The 16,986-nt window shown below is 45.8% G+C and overlaps 2 pseudogenes; both read right to left on the reverse strand.

Annotated features, from left to right (window-relative positions):
- The window catches only part of LOC146205994 (uncharacterized), a 70,450-nt pseudogene extending 66,447 nt beyond the window's left edge, over positions 1-4,003 (reverse strand).
- Positions 4,004-5,463: 1,460 nt separating this feature from the next.
- Positions 5,464-16,986, reverse strand: part of LOC146205995 (uncharacterized) — a 60,920-nt pseudogene continuing 49,397 nt past the window's right edge.

A 16,986-nucleotide genomic window follows, 5' to 3' on the forward strand; every position in this document is an offset into this window, starting at 1 on the left:
AAGAACGCAACTACCTATTTACAACAAGCTGTTCAACACGCAACGTCTTCAACACTGCATTCAGCAGCGGCGCCCATGCCCACCTCTCTTCTGAACGGCGCATTTTTCGCTTACTGACCTAGGGTCTTTCACCCACGTTTTTATCCGGCGAGACACTGTAAAGGCGCCTCATACACCCTCCTACAATAGGCCCTATCTTGTCCTCTACAAGACGCCCAAGACTGACAATCCTACTAAGGGGTCGCGAAGAGGTGGTGTCGCTGGACCGTCTTAAGCCGGCCTACCTCGAGAAACCTCCCGCTGAGCTTCCTTGATCTCGTCGGCGTATCCGCCGTTCTCTATTCCGCCCTAGTAGTAGTAGGAAGTAGTCACTACTTCCAAGACTGCTCTCTTACTGCTCCTTTTGTTTCTCGCCTGAAGTCTTTTTGCTCATCAGATATAACAACGTCTCAATACCCGACGTTGCTTCGGAATCCGGTCGCTTGTGCAATTTTAATTCAAATGGTTCAACACATAAGCAGCACTATACCTGACTATTGTCGCTGACATCATTCTGTTAAGTGAACAATTTGCTTGCTATTTCGCATTCTTTAAATTATGTGCCGCAGGGTTTATTTTGCTACGTATCTCCTCTGAAAGGTTACCTTTGCGTTTTCTTTTTCGCTTTATTTCTGTCCTAATCCAGTATATATATATATATATATATATATATATATATATATATATATATATATAATATTTTTCTTGAATCCATTGTTTTTCTTCCCTCTTTTCTTTTTTTTTTTTCTGGCTGCCTCATTACTTGGGTGCATTTTTGACCTGTGTCCTGTTGTGGCGTGCACGCTGCTGCTGCCAACAGTCCATCCTTGGCTCTACAAGCACCAGTGTATTTCCGTTAGATCCTGTACTTGAGACTGGGAATGAGGGACTCCTCGGAGTATTCTGCCGACCCCCAACCACGCTCTGTACAGAGGAGGAAGATTGCTCTTCCTTTCAGCCTGTCTGATTCGGACACGCCCACTTGCCTGCATGGGGGCGCCTATGGCTGTAGTGCGCAGGTCACTTATGCCTACTGGATCACGTTTCTACGTGTCCATTAGACTGTAGTGCGCAGGTCGTGGCGTGCCCATCGATGCCGCCAACTCTCCATCTTGGTTTTTACAAGCACCAGCGGACGACCTGCTGATCCTGTGCTTGAGCCTGACGGTGGTGGGGGCGAGGGTCTCATCGGAGAGTCCTGAAGACCCCCTACCACGCTCTGCACAGGGGAGGGCTCCGTGCTCCTGTGTTGAGCAGAGTGCTTAAGGCATGCCTTTTAGTTTTTCTGGATGTGCCCGTGACTGCAGTCACTCTTGCCTACAGAGCCAGGTCCGTATGGGCAGCATGCATACTGCTATGAAATGAGTGGAGTCGTGTTTATTTTTCTTATTCCTCTGTGATATGTGGCATTTTACTTATTTTGCCTTTTCTGCTGCGGTTGTCACACGAGTCCGGTATCGTGATGCAGTAGTTTTTTTTTTTTTTTTTTATGCATCTTCCTCCATCGTTTCTCTTACCCGTGCATTTTGCGGTTAATATAATTTGGTTTAGTGACGGACGTCTTTTCGCATCAGAAAAGATTTAATAGTTTTTTTTTCTCTCTTAATGTTTTGTCTAGGTTTTGCCATTCTTTCTCATCTCCTACCTCTTGTCTGTGGTGTCGGCAATTTTTTTTCTTTTGCTTGATTCTTCTGTTCCTAAAATCAGTATTTTTTTTTCTCTTTAATTTGTGGACCAACGATTACAATGCCGTAAAAGACTGCAATTCTCTATTGTTCACCCGATTTTTGTTTCTTTGTTTTGGACGGTCCTGTTTACTTTTCTACCTCAGTCTTCCTTTTTCTTATGTTTCGGGTTTTGTACGTCAGCCTCCCTCTCCGTACGTTATTTGTCATTTGGTATGACTGTTGTTTTGCTGCTGTTCCCTTCTTTTCTGGTTCTGGTTCCTGTTTTGTTTCATTTGCAGGTCTTGATGCTACCTTCTGGGTTTTTCCTTTTATTCTTCTTAAACCAGCGTGGACCACCTTGCGACATGGACCTGGTTTTTTTTTTTAATTTTTTTTAATACCTTCTATCGCTTTTAAAAAGTGCTTTTTTTTTTATCTCGAGCTTCTGCTCTTTTTTAGTTATTTTTAATTGGTTTTAAGGCTGGCAAAGCTTTTGCTGGTCCGGACTCCCTCTCACTTTTTTTTTTTTTTTTTTTTTTTTTCTCAGTTCGAGAGGACACATAAAATGGAAAATGGCCTCTCAGCAGCATCCATTTCACCGTCCAGTCTAGGCAGGATAGGGTACCCCCAAGCGCCCCCCCCCCCCCCCCCCCCCCCCCCTCTTCATTCCGCTGGTTGGTAGGATGATGAGGCCTGTAGCGCACAAGCGGCGGACTGCGGAGAAAATTGGAGCGGCGCGTGCCAGGGACGTACGCCGGGCACGGGCAATTCGGTCCTGGGAGCCTGATATGTTGCACACCTTCTGGTGCTCCGCCGTAACCCGACTGATAGATTGAAACCACGTTTATTCTACATTCGAAGCCACTACGGTGAAAAGGAGGGAGGGCGTGGTAAAATAGAAGAAATAATCTGCTTCCGTTTTATCGACGGACTTCATGGGGTTAGCTAAGTGGTAGCTGCATGCGTCTCGTGGACGTTGTGGAGCTGATCGGCGACCAGCGGCACCTAGCTCCGACGGATAAGTGCAAGGACTGGCCGCCAGAGCGCGATGGCACTGTATGAGGTGAAAGATTAAGGCAGGCACAGGTCCAGAGAGGAGAAGGCCATGGTCCCCGTTTAATGGTGTCTAGAGCACGAAGCCGAGATTATATATTGAGCGGACATTTCCATAACAAGTGGACACAGCGGGCGTCGTGCCACCTCGGGAAAAACGGTTCAGCAAGAAAGGCGTAAGAATGGTGGCTGTATCCGCCGCAGCAGGATCGATTCTCGCCGCGTAAATACCTTCGGTAGAAGCGCAAATATAGAGAGGGGGTTGCCCACTGGCGTGAGGTAGGCGGCACGATGTAGTTTGATCGAATGACTGTACGCGATAGGATCTGCTACCTAATGTGGTAACGAAGGAAGGAGATGGAGCATCGGAAACTCTGGCTAGCGCAGTAGAGAGATCAGCACGCGCTAGTCTATGAGCCTTCTCATTTTCAGGGATACCGCAATGACCGTGGACTCAATGAATGGTGACATGCTGACCGCGTTCGCGGCCCAAGGATGCGTTATGCCTTGTCTTCTGCAGTACAGAGCCCTTATTATAACGTTGGCGCATGCCCGACAGGCAACTTGACAGTCTGTATACACGTGACTGTGAATGGGATCAGTTTGAAACGAAGTTGTGAAAACCGATTCCAAATAGTCTAAGATGGCCATTAGCTCGGCCTGGGTACTGGGTACTGAATGGCGCTAATGCCAATGTATGGTGATATCGGTCCTGATTTCCGGTTGTCTCGTCGTACGAAGCAGTGGCATAGCAAGTTTGACTGCTGCCCTCTGCAGGAAGTGCAGCGTCCGTGCACACTACACGTTCAGATGAATGCAATAAGCTCGTAGCCTTTGCATGCCTTTTGGCGTAATGCCGACGCCGAATTCGCTAATGAGCATCCATATGAAGTGGAAGTGGGTTCCCCTCAGTGGGTGACGTGATTTCCAACGGCGAAGTCTTGCTGGAAAAATGGGCGATACGTGGTCATCGTGCCCGAGGAGCAAGAGTATGTGCTGCCCAGCGTTTGTGCTAAGGAGCCTCGTCTCCTGCGTGCGAGTGTGCATGTCAAGGAGCTCTGACAGGTCATTGAGCTTGCTGAAGCTCTTGAGCGCATTAAGAGGTGTGTACTTCAGAAATCCCGTGACGATGCGTCTGGCCTCGTTCAGCAAGCGGTTGAGCGCGAGCAACTGGGTACGGTTTAGAGGATGATACGGCAGTACATGATGCTGGCGTCGAGAAAACCTTCGAAGAATTGCCGCATTTCACGTCCGTTTACTGTGCCTGAGCGGGTCACTGATTATGCGAAAAACGTGCAGAATTTCTTTGGTAGTCTTCGCGACGCCTTTGATACAAGTGTTAGCTGTGAATTTTTCGTCCAGGTGCATACCAAGCATTTGGATAGCGGGTTTTCGCTGCTCGAAGGATTGGTTGCCGATGGAAAGTTCTAAATGCTGTTTCTCTTCCTGTTTTCTTGAGGTGGACCGGCCACCGTGAATGACAACGCACTCGGTTTTATCCGGGGAAGTGTGTAAACCAGTTTCCTTGACGTAGTCATGAATGATGTCAGAACTCTTTGTAAGACATCCTCCTGCTCACCGATAGACCCGTGATGTGTAAACACTGTGACGTTGTCGGCTTAAACCACTCGCTTCAGCAAGTCCATAAGGTGTCTCGGTAGCTCGTTCATAACTATATAAAAAAAAAGTTGGGAAGATCACGGAACCCGGAGGGACGCCTACCTAGTTCACGCGGATAGAACTGGTCTCCTGGCCAACGTGGAACTGGTAGCTTCGCCCCTCTTAGATACTAGCTATGAAGTTGTATATTTTCTCTTTTAATCCAAGGTTGCGAACTTTTGTCATAATGGTGCCGTGTGAGACACCAACAAACTGTTTGCCTGTCCACTACAAACAGCCCGTGGTTGCACCGAGGTAGGGTCAAGGGTATCCTCTTTGAGACGGAGCAGTACATCTTGTGTGCATAGTCCAAGGAGGAATCCATGCATACTGTGTAGGGGGCAAAATGTTGACATCTGCAAGGTACCACATCAATCGCATGTTGACCATGATATTCATTACTCTTTACACACGCAATAGATTAAGGAGATAGGACGGAGGTTGGATGAGGTGTGTAGTGGCTTGTCAAGCTTCGGAATGGCTTTTACCGCTGAGAACTTCCGAGTGGAGGGCAGTACCACAGCATCCCAGACTCAGTTAAACTCTTCGTGGAAAGCTTGCTTGTAGTTGGGGGTAAACTGCGTAGGCCGGCCACGTACTCCTACCTGATGGACTCCCGGAGTACTACGCGCATTAGCATAATGCGGGGCATGCTCCAGCTCGGCATAGGGAAGGGTCTGATGCGTGGTTCCCTGTCCTCGAAAGGTTCATCCTTCGTACATGGTGTCTGTGGTTCAAGACATCTGCAGGAAGAATACCTGAGCGGCCTGATTGAGCCCAGATTATTTCTTGGAGTACCACGCACGCCGGTCTTCCGCTGGCAGAGAAGAGAACGCCGGATGGCCCAAAATTTAGATGGATGAGTTTGCTCGTTAACAGATTCACACATAGTCATCTCATCGAGCGGTCTGATGAGAGCGTATTTGTATAATTTTCAACGGAGCGTTATGTTATGTAACCTTGTTTTGTGGTACGCAGCACGACCAGGCCTCCTGTACTGTCCGGGAATCCAACGTCTTTTATTCCATAGGTTGACAAAGGCCGATCAGGCTCGGGTGGCCAGGAAGAACCCGAAGGCTCTTGGCGGCCCTCGTTCGGCTTCGCATAGTTGTAGCACCAACTTTTTAATGTTCTTGGGTGGAGACGTCTGCCCCAGTACCTCACGGAATTTATCGCAGTGTGCAGTGTGGCTTAGCCTTGTAGTGGCGGCTTGCTTAACCTTCGTGTTGACATGGCCTGTGCGAAAATGTATAAGTATAGGAAAGTGTTCACATCCCATGCAGTCATCCAACAACTACCATCGAAATTTTTGTGGACGGGTGCTCAGTGTAAGATCTGGTGGCGTGTGCGTCTACTTGAGGACATGTCTCTCCTATACAAGTGTGGGTTTGGGATGTGTTGAAGAAGTGCCAGCCCGTAATATTCATCATAGCCCATTATTTGCAGCCCTGGCCCATTGACCTCCTGAAGGGCGATAGCTAATCGTCTTACCTCGGACTCTTGCCTGCTGAAGAACCGGGCGATTATGTCCGCACGTTTGCTGCGAAGCGACCGTAATTGCATTGTGGGACGGTTTCTCACAACAATGGCCCTCAGGAGTTAGCCATGGTGAGGCTGTGTGGCGTTAGAGATACTTCAGTTTGGACCTGCCTGAGAGGTAGCTAGAGCACGCGCTGCCGCGGTTGTTGGATGAATAGTGCCAACGGGAAACGTGTCCGAAAGCATAAGGCGCTCCATGTTGGTGTGGATGCTTGTTTCTATGGCCTGGCTAATACGTTGTTGGACCCTGGCGTATGAACTGCTCTAATTGTGAGGATACTGCAAGAGCCCTGTCTTTAGCTTATCTACTTCCTTTTGAGTTGACTTTGGCGTTCCTTACAAAACAGACTGCTTAGTGAGCGCACTGGGTGAACTTGGTGAAACTGACGAAGCATTTTTATGACTGGCTGTTATTCGTCTTTCTTCTGTTCAGCAACTTTTGCGTAGGTGTTTGGCTGCTTTCTAGGTCTGCGAGGTGGTGTAGAAACTGCGCCGTGTTACCTTGGCTACCGGTGTGGACGAGTTTTGTTCCATTCCGTTCTCGTATTCGCTGTTCTGGCGGCCCCGTGCTCGCCTTTTCTTGCGTTCATGTTTTGCAGGCGGTTTACGCTTTTTGCGCAATTTGTTAGTTTACTTGACACCATTTTGGACCATTTTTGGCCGTAGTCAAATGAGAACCACCGCAATTCCGGCATCTCGGTTTCGTGTTAATGTATGGCGTGCCTGTCGCTACAAGCCGCAAGTGGAGAATCCTGATGCGTCCGCGTTGGGGCATTGCTCCTTACGATGCCCAACCTTGTGATATATACCACAAGCCACAACTCGTGGACGGTACGAAAACACACGGACTGTGACGGCAGTCCGACTTTGTAGGGCAGGCTGTTGCCTTCAAAAGTGATCATGGCAATGCCTTTGTCACCAAGTGGGCGCACCTGCAGGATTTTGCCCTTGTGGCAATACAAATAGCTCATTACTTCCTCAGAAGTCATATCGCCCGCATTTCTAACAATTCCTCTGATTTTATTATGGTCAGAGGTTTCGCATGCTTGAAACGGGGCGTCCTTCCCACTGATCGGCACCCAGCTAACTTGGACCAACGTTTTAGAACATTCGGTTTGCCCTAGCACCGTAAAAGAAATTCAGAGGGGTTCAGAGTCGCCTATGCTAACCTCCAGTATTTTTTTTTCACTACAGTTGAATAACTAGTATAGACGAATCAGCTATTTTTTATTATTGACTTTAGAAAAAAAGTGTGAATGTAAATGTCATAGGTCTTCTCGAGAAACGGATAGCTACGTAGTTTCCATCACGCTACGACTTACGCCTAAATATTTATAGGTTTTCAAAAAAAAATGTCACGTGACCAGCTGTTATTTTAAATCATTTGCCTTGTGCGTACATCCACCTTAATCGTAGAGAGCACGACCAAGAAAAGCGGCTTTTGTTATCTCGGACGCGTCTCGAGGGTTTAAAGTGACGCCGCAGTCATGAGAAATTTTTTTATTGCGTCAGGCGTCGTTTTCGGCAGGTAAAAATATCCCTTTGTGTAAACGCTAGTTTGATGGAAATAATGTAGGTAGCTGTTTTTAATTAAAACAAATAACTAATTAGTCTTTACAAATTAACCAACTGTAGTGAATGAAAAGGTACTGGAGGCTAGCATATAGGCAACTCTGAACATATCCGAATTTGATTCACTGTGCCAGGTCATACCGTATTTTCTAAAAAACGGTGTCCAAGTTAGCTGCGACAGCCTATGTACCGAGAAGTGCATTGCGAGCCTCCTGATCCACCACGTCAACGGTGAGCTGGATGCTGTGGCCTAAGTAGTGGACCGAAAACTCTGGTTTTACATCTTCCTCAGGGAGACGGTGATGAGTTAAATGTGGCGCGTAATGACTGTCTGTCCGTGTAAAGTATTCATCAATGATGCGCCATGGTTGTTTAGGACAAAGGATGATGGTGTGTTGGTATATTTGCGCGGGGCCCTGTCGGTCGGCGTTGACACGCCTTTCGTGCCATTCTGTTTTTACCGCTGATAACTTTGTTCCAGACGCCTCCTTCGTTCCGAGAAATAATGGGAGTGGGCAGCGTTTAATTGACTTTGGCCAGTCGTCTGGGGATAGTCGTACATGCTGCGGGTAGTGTATTGCCGGTCGATCGTCAACAGGAACGGTTCTCGCGCTCTTTTCAGACCGTTTGGGGCGGTGGAAATGAAGCGAGATTCATGAAAAGTATTCTGACACTTGCCTTCCGTGCTGTTAGACTCCTCAATGTCGGCAAGGGCAGAAAAGCGGTTGCTGCATGGCAGCAGCTGCATCCTTGGAGCCATTACGGCCCCTTGCGCATTCTTCACAAGAATCCATGGGCTTGACTGGCCCACAGCGGTTTCTGACGCAAGGTCGACACCTTCGGGGACGACACCTGGTCGTTTGTTGTGGTCCTGCGAGGTCAAACAAGCAAGAAAAAAGAAAAGAGAACTTCGACGGGGTAATACCTGGCAGCGGTGGCCGCCAACAGAAAGCCGGATGGCAGGGACAATTATGGGCTCAGATAGCAGCGTCCCAGACAGCAGTCACTGAAGCGGGAAATAACAGTCCAGTTAGGCAGTAGCACACTCGCAAACACGCCCGCCGCTCTCTGTGGCCGGAAGTCGAATCTACTGTATCCCCGTGAAGACCAAAAACCTTACTTAGGTCGATACAGTAGGAAGCGGAATTTCGGCTTCAATTAGGCGTTCATGCTATCACGTTACACTTTCGCTTCATTCTTGTTGCTGTTATAGCGATGAATTGCACGTGATGTCTGAAAGTTGAATTCAAGCACCACGCGGTTTTATCTCCCCGTCGCTTCGGCCATCGTGACTGCTCTCCTCGGCTACAATCCTGAGGATGCGTGCACGTTGATAGTGGGTACTAAAGTTAACTAAATCCAATGTCTACTTTTAACGAGTGAGCCTTACAGCCATCACGGCAGGGAAATATTACCCGCCACCATCGGTGTCGATCCTTTGAGGCCTCGTAGCCTTCAAAAATCACCACCTCTGGAAGGCGGCAGCTGGTGAGTGATACGGCAAGGCACTGTTGGATCGGTGGCTTGTGTGACTTCACGAAACCAGACGACATGGTCGAGATGGAAGCAGCTGCCAACTAGGACAGCTCCATTGCTCCATCGTACACACTGGGATCCTTGCACTTCTCTTATTAAGCCTTGCAGCCTCGAAAAATGCAGATCATGCCTCTGGCAGGTGGAGACCGGGTGCAAAGCCAGACAAAAAAGATACGTAGAAGACGGGGCGACAAAGTTTTTCTCTTCATTTCGTTGTCACCTGTCATTTATTTACATGGGTGGTAAAAAGTAACTAACGTCCAGAAGAAAAGCAATAATCACGCACAGATGCCAATCTCATCATGTGCGATTTTTACTGAGAGAAATATGAGTTTTATATCTCTTTTTCTGTCGGTGCTTCTCCGGCGGGGAGAGAAACTATTACAGTCGATTTAGGCTATTTGGCTTAATGTGAAGTATGCGCGTTAGCATTTTCGCGTTTCACTTCGCTTTCAGCTCGAAGATTGAGTTTCAAGTTCAGGCTTCATTCAAATATGGGAGAAATCGGTGACTGGTGACCTTCCTTTCAATAAAATTTTGGGAAAGCATAAAGCCGCTTACAAGGACTATGCGATATGGTTGCATTCTGGAGTTACTGTGCACGGATGGATTGATGAGCACGACGACGTGCTGTGTGCACAGCGCGAGAGAGTGGCAGAATTACACTGATTAGGTATGGCGTAGTGCTCTCGTGCAGTGGCCAAGGAAGCTTGCCTATCTCCCGCGGGATGAAAGCGCAGTCTGACCACATTTATGTTAATATATACACACGCTCATTTTTTTTTTTTATTCGGGATCGCTACATGTACTCCTTCTGCAGGTAAATGCCATGCCCCTCGACTCACACGCGTGACTTTAGCACAGAAAAAGAGCCCGTGATCACCTCTATGATGCGAATTGTCACGTAGCCTGGCCTCTGATATCTGTGTCAAAAGTGACGATGACGCGTCGCACTTTACCTGCGATATTGGCCGGTGATGGAGAAATTGTGCTTCAGTTTGAAGCCTGATCTTATAATTATTCTGGTTTTCTTGTTGTTTGCATACATGTGGCATAACTTGCGGTAGCTTATCGATTGAGGCTAACAGGACCCTTGAAAACAGTAACATTGTCTCACTTTGTGAAACAACCGAACAAGGGTTGAGAGCGAGCCTCAGTTCGCAAACCAACGTTTCGACGATGAGACTCGTCTGTGCGAATTAGTCCTCCAGACCAAAAGTTGTCTTGTGAGCAGAGGTTCCCCCTTTACCCTATAGTTCGATTCTCTTTCATACGGTGTAGCCATATTCTTCCCCTCGCTATACACTCTCTCACTTCGTCAAGTTCACTGGAGCCGAAACAGGCACCAGCAAATCAAGAATAGGGTTCGTGTGCAGTTTTCAGCTACTGCATACAACGCTGAGAACGGACGACCATGGGTGACATAATCCGCGGAAAAATGCTGTCGTATACAGCTCTCGATATGACTAACAGGTTTCGCGCTGTGATTTACTTGATACACATCAGGCATTATCTTGGAGTAAGGCCAGGTAGGAGCGAAGGTATCCTCAACTGGAACCTAAATATATTACCCTTTCTGAAAAAAAAAAAAAATCTTTTTCGACGAACGAGGATGACTACATCGCAATATTCGCCGCTACAAAATACCACTTTGTATACTTGAAACCGTGATTGTTTGATGAAATTAAACATGTCTCGTGATTTCGAGATCACGGCGATCAATACAGGTCTTTCCGACATACAATCACCACATTAATATTAGAAAACAAATGATTTCTGTCATGTTTACTTAGCGAAGATGTACCTGAAGCAGAATTATCAGTCATTCGGCGTGCCCAGCTCAGTTAACCACTCTCGATCAACTGTCAGATTCAACAGTAATTAAGCCCTGACTTATGCATTGATTTCCTGATTTCGGTGTTTCTCGTAAAGCTAGAAGGGTAAAATATAGGAACCACAGAGCATTTTAGCCTGGGGATGACCATGAATTATCACTGGCGTGGTTTAGACGATTTACCTCGATTTTCTGTGATTTCGCGTCAACTGAACTGGCACAGCTCGGTACACGTGTCATAGCATGTATGCTGCCCGAGTGGAATGAACGAAATCTTTTATTTGCCATCAAATACAGATGGGGGGATTGTAGAAAAAAATCTGTCCATGGACAGCTTGACGGGTCCGCAATCCCTTATTTCGGCAGCATGGCAGCATTACATATGTACACATACTCTTCATTAAAACACGCATACACATACGTAGTTAATATTATGTAAACATAGCACACATTAGTAAAAATTTAAACCAAGAGAACATAGGAACTCATTGTTACAAATGGAAAAGAAAACACCAGCATGCTAGACAATACTACGTAGAAATCAAATACATCTCCCGGAGGTCTTTGTAGGATGCCGTGAAAAGATCGAAACGGACAGAATTATAATAATTTAAAAGTGTCAGTATTGTGTACTTAAGATGCTGTTTCCCGTAATTTGAACGCGACGACGGTACTGACCAATCTTCGAAATGTCTCGTGATGTAACTTAGAATTCTGTCCTGTCATTGGGATAGGTTACGTAGATTGTTCACGTTCCTGTGGCTTTCCTGTTTGTACATACGACTTAGCGATATCTATAAAGATTGTAAACGGTAATTACACCAGACTTATTAAAGAAAGTTGATGTCGAAGCAGTATAAGAAGCATTATATGTGTGTCGGAGATACTTTTTCTGTAACAGGTGGATGTATTCTATATTAGTGGATGTTGTGTTTCCCCATACTAACTGACAATAGTTCGGGATTGAAAGAGTGAATTATAAAGCAAAAGTTTGATGCGTGTGGGAAGAATATATTTTAAACGACCTATTACACTAGTTATTTGACTTATTCTGCTGAGAACATGCTTGACATCATTAGCCCAGGACAGGTTAGCGGAAGAGGTGACACCAAGGCATTTGAAATGCTCCACTAAATCGATGCATCGTGAGTTTATTTTATTATCTTGATTAATATAATCGCTTTTATTTTCCTTCCATTTATCTTGATTGCATTCACTTTCGACCCTTCCTCTAAAGATTTCATTGCACTGTTACATTGTTCAACAAGGAGATTAATATCATTGCCGGCTGAAAAAATACTAGTGTCGTCTGAATTAATAAATTTTGCATTGGAGTTAATATTGACGATATCATTCAGATATAGATTAAAAAGTAGACGCCCTAAAATACTTCCCTGCGACATGGGCCTTGGCTGCGGCCCTGTCAGCGCTCAACTGACGCGAAAACAGTCTGCTTGCAAGGTGATGACTCCAAGACGTTTCCTAAGCTGTCTCCGCTGCTTTCATTCTTGTTTTATTTCTGAATACTTCGCGCCGCTTTGTGCTGTACTGCAGGCTTTATCGGCGTTTATCACGCTCGCCATGCATCAGCAAAGCATATATATGCTCTCCGCGGATGTAGCGGGAGTACCTTACACCTTATCACTTTTCATCGGCGCAGCGCGAGCAGACGCGTGCATTGCCACGGTGTTCAAGCCTGGGTCTTGGGGCAGTGCAGACCACGTGACAGAGTGACATGTTTGATTGACGTCACTTTTTGCCCCGCCGCCGGCCCGCGGTTTTCAAATGGCACGAGAAATGGTCTAAAATAGTCGAGCCAAAGCGGAGAGGGTAATCGCATTTTCAAAATTCTAAATGTTTATCGTGTTATAACTAATGGCCGGCTACAAATCACTAATTACAAACGGGTGCCTATCGCCAATAGGTAATTATTTACCATCAATATTTAATTAAGAACTTTAATTTTTGACGTCCGCCAACACTGATATTACTAAACCGCAAAAAGCTTTTCTTTACCTCCAAATCCTCGGTTTTAAAAACCAACCAGCCCAGGCAACCTAGTGCGCTTTTGAAGATGCTTGCGAGCAACTATATATCGGCACACTTTCAATTATTGTCACCATATTAAGGTAATATTAATCGATATCCTGTTGACACTACCATCGGGCGACCTCTTGCTTTAGTTTATGATTCTACTAAATGCTATCGAAACAAAATGGCTACAAGCAGAATGTAAAATGTGTGCACCCGGCGCATAATTGACGGCTGCGGAGTCTGTAATGATTGGCGATGTAAGAACAGCGATGACAACGATGCATTCTTTTCAAAAACAGCCACGAAAACCGCGAGTTCCTTCTACATATTGATGGCTATTTATTTAGTCTGCTGACAAAACTGGCTTCGCTTCTCTACAAGAAAATATAAAGCATAAATGTCGCGCACACGGCATTCGAAATCACCAAGTTATGCCTGTGTTTGAAAAGATGCGCTTGCAAACAGTACATTTACGACATTTTCAAACCATGCTTTAATAGAGAATAGCTGCATAATGCATAGGCACAATAGGTCTGACGTCTTTTCCGCCTAGAAAGGTTAGATGATGGACTTCGCATTCTACGAGACATTGATATCGTCACGGGGAAGTCGACTGTATACGCTACATTTCACGAAACGTCCTGGGGCAACCAGCATCGACCGCTTCAGTAAGACTTGACATAGGAGGCACTCGCTGTTTCTCTCTCATAAATATGACGTGCCATTTCTGTGCAGCCTTCTCGTTTCGGCGCACAGTACCATTTTGTGGCCCAAGGTGACACAACTTGTTTAATTTTGGGTGTTTAATAGGGTATAAATTTCGTGTTGCGCACTGTTGCAGAATGTGTCCGTCAAGAATATGAGAGGCCGAGAAGGCACTATCTTGCCTTCTGCCGCTATCGTGCCGACATGCATGTAAGAGATCAAGCGCACTCCGATAAAAGGTTACTGAAATTAGTACATCCTGCCAGTTTCGTTCTGCCGGCGAGAAAATAGGCGGCCAAATAGGTCTTAGTGCGGTAACTTGTCGTTTCAAGAGGGTCTCTATCTACTGCGCTCTCCTGATGGCTCAGCAGGGCTAAAAACCAGTCCTTGCTGCTGTGAAAGGGCTTCGATTACGCAGTCAACGGTACCTCGTAGGGGAGCTAGCGGGCAGTAAGCATCTTACAGGATTTCGGCGGATTCCACCAGATTAGCCGAGAATTTCAGAAAATTACGAATATTATTCAAACATAGCAAACTCTGTCTGTGATTTATTTTCATCATTCGTCTTTTTTCCTTCTCTCTAGCTATCGGCCGGTGGGAAATAAAAGTTTGACAATGGAACCCGCATTGCACGCCAGAGCAGCAAAATATAGGGCCTACCTCGAGTCGAAAGCCGCCGCGGATGTTCGCGCAATTACGCACCTGTAGACGTGATTTTTTGGGATATCTTGGTTGTCGGCGTTTCTTTTTTCGATATCCCTTGACTGGCGAAACATCCCCGGCAGGAAGGTTGAAGTTGATCTCGATCACCTCGCCACATGTCGTCTCCAGCTCCGCGGCCATCCAGGCGCTGGGGCCGCCCTTTGTTGCCAGCTGCCGACGACCGGAAAAAGAAGATTCTTGCAGGCACGCGACGAATACGTACAGCGCGTGCGCTTCGTCAGAAGTGAGACGTTCATGAAGCACTTGTATTAGGCTTTGTTTTGGCCGGCGGGTAGGCATGCAGATGTCTTGCGTTCTAACATAATAGAAGAAGGTCCTGATTTCAGATTCAGTCAGAAAATATCGTATGAAAAGTGAACGCTTTGCCGAAGAGCTGAGTATTCAAGAAGAACCAAGAAACTGAGCTTTTGTAGCTGCTGCTCATCAATGTTTGAGAATCCGATACCGAGCGTTTTTGTTTGTACGAGCTCCTATTAGCATTGTACAAGATTGACTGCAATAAGAATGTCGATAATACATTTCGGGGCCATTGAGCAATTAATATGTGCAGTCACATCTGAAGTTCGCGTAAAGAACTCCACAAAAGATCCAATGCCGCATAAATATGTCCCTAGAGGGCGTAAGCAAAAAATTAAAGAGCTCTCGAGGATATGTATTGGAGTAACGCGAAAGCACGGATGCTGTTTTTGGTTGCTTCTGGTTCCTTCTAGTTGCTTCACTTCTTGTTTGCCCATTTTTGTCTTTGGTGCTTTCAAATTACCCGCTAATCCCTTCAATGCCCTTTTTCAGCTCTACTTCCGGTTGCGTGACGTCATATCCTCTATCTAGGTAACATTAATTCACTTGTTTATTCATTTTACTCTTTGGTACTTTCAAATTACGCACCAATCCCCTTCCAATCAGCTTTTCCGGCTCTACTTCCGGTTGCGTGACGTCACATTCTTGACGTCACCCTAATTGACTGCATCAACTAACTACTTTAGTCTTTGGTACTTTTAAATTGCGCGTCAATCCCTTCCTATGCCTTTTTTTGGCTCTACTTCCGGTTGCGTGACGTCACCTCCTTGATGTCACCATAATTCACTGCCTTAACTACTTTAGTCTTTGGTACTTCCAAATTGCGCACCAATTCTTTCCTATGCACATTTTTGGCTCGTCTTCAGGTTGCATGATGTCAAATTTTGATGTCACCCTAATTGACTGTAGTATTGACAATTGTAGTATTTGATACATTGAAATGAGGCGCCAAGCCATTCGCGAATGAGACCGTTTTTGCCATTACGTTTTCATTTTATGCCTCTAATTATTAACCTAATTAACCTAATGGCCTAATCATTTTTTCGCCCACAAAATTACATCACGCTGTATCAATTGACACTACTCATTAACCTCTACGACTTCTCAATTACTCACAGCTGCTGCAGTCACGATTTTGCAAATTGCGCGCCAGTCCCTTCCTATACCCTTTTTCGGTTGCGTGACCTTGCATCATCTACGTCACATCAATTCACCTCTTGTTTATTCATTTTAGTCTTTGGTACTTTCAAGTGGCGCGCCAATCCCTTCCTGTGCCCTTTTTCGGCTCTACTTCCGGTTGTGTGACGTCACATACTTGACGTCACCCTAACTGACTGCCTTAACTACTTTAGTCTTTGGTGCTTTCAAATTGCGCGTCAATCCCTTCCTATTCCCTTTTTCGGCTCTGCTTCTCGTTGTGTGACGTCACATCCTTGACATCACCCTAATTGACTGCCTTAGCTAACTACTTTAGTCTTTGGTACTTTAAAATTGCGTGTCAATCCCTTCCTATGCCTTTTTTGGCTCTACTTCCGGTTGCGTGACGTCACCTTCTTGACATCACCCTAATTGACTGCCTTAATACTTTAGTCTTTGGTACTTCCAAATTGCGCACCAATCCCTTCCTATGCCCATTTTTGGCTTGTCTTCAGGTTGCATGATGTCACATTTTGACGTCACCCTAATTGACTAATTTATTTAACAATTGTAGTAATTGATACATTGAAATGAGGCACCAAGCCATTCGCGAATGTGACCGTTTTTGCCATTACTTTTTCATTTTATGCCTCTAATTATTAACCTAATTACCTAATGGCCTAATCATTTTTTGCCCACATTACATCACGCTGTATCGATTGACACTCCTTAACCTCCACAACTTTTCCATTACCAACAACTGCGGCGGTCACGATTTTGCAAATTGCGCGCCAATCCCTTCCTATACCCTTTTCCGGCTCTACTTCCGGTTGCGTGACGTCACAACCTCTATCTGCATAACATTAATTCACTTCTTGTTTATTCATTTTAGTCTTTGGTACTTTCAAATTGCGCGTCAATCCCTTCCTATTCCCTTTTTCGGCTCTAATTCTTGTTGCGTGATGTCACATCCTTGACGTCACCCTAATTGACTGCTTTAGCTAACTACTTAGTCTTTGGTACTTTCAAATTGCGCGTCAATCACTTCCTATGCCTATTTTCGGCTCTACTTCCGGTTGCGTGACGTTACCTCCTTGACGTCACCCTAATTGACTGCCTTAACTACTTTAGTCTTTGGTACTTCCAAATTGCGCACTAATTCTTTCCTATGCCCATTTTTGGCTCGTCTTC

Source organism: Amblyomma maculatum, chromosome 1 (assembly GCF_055883805.1).
Source record: "Amblyomma maculatum isolate TAMU_Amacu chromosome 1, ASM5588380v1, whole genome shotgun sequence".
In the NCBI taxonomy this organism is placed as follows: domain Eukaryota; kingdom Metazoa; phylum Arthropoda; class Arachnida; order Ixodida; family Ixodidae; genus Amblyomma; species Amblyomma maculatum.